The sequence below is a fragment of the Protomyctophum parallelum genome (genome assembly GCF_964188405.1).
Source record: "Protomyctophum parallelum genome assembly, chromosome: 11".
NCBI lineage: Eukaryota > Metazoa > Chordata > Actinopteri > Myctophiformes > Myctophidae > Protomyctophum > Protomyctophum parallelum.
Genome location: NC_139707.1, coordinates 42,650,314 through 42,654,412, shown reverse-complemented (window position 1 = coordinate 42,654,412; position 4,099 = coordinate 42,650,314).

Below are 4,099 nucleotides of genomic sequence, written 5' to 3'. Positions count from 1 at the left end.
AAGAGGAGTTTTTATGGGATTTTTCTCTCTCTCTCTTTCTCTCTCTTTCTCTCTCTCTCCCTCCCTCTATCTCCTCTCATGTGACTCAAAAGATGGTCCTTTCACACCACCACCAAACATGGGACTACATCACATAACATCATATAGCAATACTACACAGCATGACAACATGCATCAAGACTTATGCAAAATGTTCTCTCATCGTATCCCTCGATGTCATTCATACCTAATTCAACTAAGATGAAAACAGTGCTCATGCAGGTCTGTTTGAAAATGACAGATATAAGAAAAATGACAATGCACTGGAAGAGAAGTTTTGCGCTCTAAGCTCAAGGCGTACTAGGGCTGAAGACCGGTGTGAGAGGCCAGCATGAAAAAACAAAACAACCAAAAAAATACATGGAGGCTCTTTGGACACAAAAAATGTCTTTTGCTGAAATGAAAAAAGTGATGTGGTGAAAAAAGTGACACTTTCTGTGTCACTTTTATGTTTCGGTCCAGTTCAGGGAACGTTCTCTCTGGAAAGAGAAAATGCCTAAACGCCAAAACACTATTCTCATTCCAACAACAAACTCTGCACCACAGACATTTCAAATTCAGCTTAGCTACAAGTAACCATTCTACCACATCACTAAATCAGTCTCAATCTCATCTTTCGGAAGGCTTGACGTTTCCCATCAAGCCATGCCCATATCAAATCAGTCATGAAAATGCCAGTGTTAATGTAACTCCCAAGAGTGTACGAATGAAACCAAATGTACGCTTACAGGTACATTTACATTAAGTTAAGCTAACACTAAGCATTTCATTGCTTAAGTGTTATTGTATGTATTATTTTCACTTCACAACTTCAAGTCAAATAGGCTAGTAATACTTAAACTTGCAAACACAGACAAAGTGATAGTTGGTCACAGGGGCCTATACACCAAAAGAGGAATCACTCAAAAAGGAGCAGATCTCTGACTAAATATAGAGAAGAGCAAGCGTGAGAGACTATAGGCTGACTACATTAACACGGCCTATTCCCTCGTCTTGGTCTTTAGAGAACACAATGAGCCTCACTGAAAACTCTATACTAGAGAGTCTCTCCATTGATGTCTCCTTAGTTCCCCTCCCCCTCCCTCTAAGAGACATCTGTAGCAGCTGCCCCCTTGTGCTCCTGTCAGCAGGGCAGAGTGTTTGGTTGTGTGCGTGCGTGCATGCATGTGTGTGTGTGTGTGTGTGCGTGTGTGTGTGTGTGTGTGTGTGTGTGCTTGCTTGCGTGTGACTGTGTGTGTGTGACGTGTGTGTGGGTGGGTGTGTGTGTGTGACTGTGTGTGTGTGCGTGAGGGGTTAGAGTGGGGCGTGTTATGACACCTCCCCCTTTGGAGTGGGCCAACCCGCACACTTGTGGGACATCACATTCATCAATGGCTAATAGTCGCTAGCAGGTCACCCTGAAAACACTACAGAGACCTCTGACCTCTTTTTAGCACAAAGACTGTGAGCTGCTCATATTAGCCACTGGCCCGGCTGCAAGGGCCCTATAAAACACGCACGCTCACAAACTAGCACACACGTACATATGTCCTTTAATTTGTACTTTTTTTTTATCGTAGTAAAACGCGGCTTACTTAGCATTAGTAAAACTTTGCCTTGATCTAACCAGTGACAAATGTGTTAATCACAGGAACTTTTATAGACAGTTTGCTAAACACTATCACATGCTTGGCCACAAGCACCCCATTTCCCTCAGCGTGTGTGTGTGTGTGTGTGTGTGTGTGTGTGTGTGTGTGTGTGTGTGTGTGTGTGTGTGTGTGTGTGTGTGTGTGTGTGTGTGTGTGTGTGTGTGTGTCTGTGTGTGTGTGTGTGTGTGTGTGTGTGTGTGTGTGTGTGTGTGTGTGTGTGTGTGTGTGTGTGAGTGAGTGAGTGAGTGTGAGAGAGAGAGAGAGGGGGGGGGGGAAATATCACTTAAATCTCTGATCACATAAATTATATGACTGGTGGTGAGCACCTGAATGTGTATAATTAACTAATTTGCCTGCAATATTACATTACTGAGCAGTAAGCTCACAACAAAAAACATTAACTAGAGGCGGAAGCAAAAGAAGACCTGGATATAGGAGGGACAGGGAAGGAAGGTGAGTGCTAAGAAACAGGAAATGATGGCGAGCTGGACTTGAGACTTGTGATGTCCCCTATTAACAGTTTGTTTGGGTAAAAACATCGCAATCCCCATTTGACTGTCTAGTTTTTCACTAGCGCTTGAAGAACCACCCTGACGACATCATCATTCCGTTTCATGAAAAAAAAAGTGAGAGGTTTCTCTCTCACAGTAACCTTTTCGTTAATCATCAAGAGACTCAGCCTACTTTTTACCAGAGCATTCTACCTGATGGGCGTGGTTATATGCCTAAACCTAACACTAACCGTAACCTCACAAACACTATGCCTAACCCTAACCTTAACCCTTTAGCCCTCTGTTGGGCTAAAGTTAGCTTAATACCTCATTTACATACGTGACCTTTTTAGGGTTGGCCTATAGCGCTCATGAATTGTGTGTACTTGTCCCATACTTGTGTTGCTCTTCGTCAATCTTTGGAGGTGACGACCGAATTACAGTGTGGGCATTGGCTTCCCTGATTGGCCAACCCAGCACGTCGGCTTCACGAATTGGCCAATATAAGTGGCAGTGTGCACCATCAAAATGTCATCAGCCATTTCCATCTGTCGTATGTTAGTAGGTGCAAAATATACTCTGAGAACAGAGGTATACAACGGACAATGAGTATACAACAAGTACAGTGGGTATTGCATAAACGAGTGGGGCGTGCATTCCCAACTTGCATCATTCTCGACTGTATTATTTATAGCTGCAAAGTGCAGTTCGTGCTACTACTAAGCAGCTAAACAGCGAAACTAAAAGGCTAAAGAAAAATCGAACAGACAGCTACAGATAAGCCAACCAAACAAGAACTTTTTGCGGTTTCGGAAGGGCTTGCCGAATCAAAGAGGACAAAGGTGTTTTATTCTGCCTCAGAAGTTCTAAGTTCTGAACAAGACCCCACCTGCTCAATAATCTGCCCAGCTCAATCAATGAATGTGCCTAACAACACTGCAGCTTGCTCTGTCACTCGTACCACTGAAGCAGTGCACAGCCAGCGCTGGAACCGACCTGGATCTCCCTTCCGACGTGCTGTAGGAAATTTGTCACAGAGGTAAGGAAGTTTAGCCATTTCTTGCGTCAGGTTGTGTTTAAGCATGGGCACACACATTCTAGAGGTAACTCCTGGACGTTGGCTCAACCAGACAAGGACCTAATCTAATCCACCAATGTCCTTTCAAAACTATTGCTGCTTTCACCGCTGGCAGAATGAAGCCTTGGGCAGCAACATAAATCATGTCGACCATGAACATCTGATCAGTCACACACAAATGTTCTGTCTGAACTTTCTAAGGCTAGTTAAAACATCAGGTGCAAAAATGTCCAAACTTCATTCTGACAGGCACTGCCGAAGTTCTGAATTACGTCATTTTGTAGTCATTCCTGCCGACATCAGCGCCGACTAACATGACATCGTCAATCTGTGACTTCTTCTTGAGCTCTAACTTTTGAGCGGAGAGAATGAAGAGGGAGACAGGAGGGAGGTGGATCCACACCATATGTCGCATTAACCCTAGACCTCAACGTATGAAAGGACACAATAGCGGAGTCAACTGTAGGGGCAGTAGTGATCCCCTACAAGCCCCTCTAGTCTAGCGGATTAACTGGTTACAGCCCACTCCCCATTCGGAAATAGCAGATCTACAAGCTCACAGTGAAGTGCGGAATGACGCAATCTTGTGACCTTTTAAGTCAGCTAATTATCATTGGTCGACACTATCATATGGCAAAGTATGAATTAAGCGAAAAGCAGTGTGAAAACAAAACAGTTTTCTTCAATATTCATATACAAACTAAAAATGTATCACTTGCCTCCTGTCTAATAGGAAAATATTTGAGGGCCAAAGATGTGTTTAATGATAGCCCAAATATGTTTAACATTTTGTCAACATCATTGATTTAGTGGTCTTGCATGGGAGAGTATTGGAAGTACACAGCTCTGTGTACTTATTATTC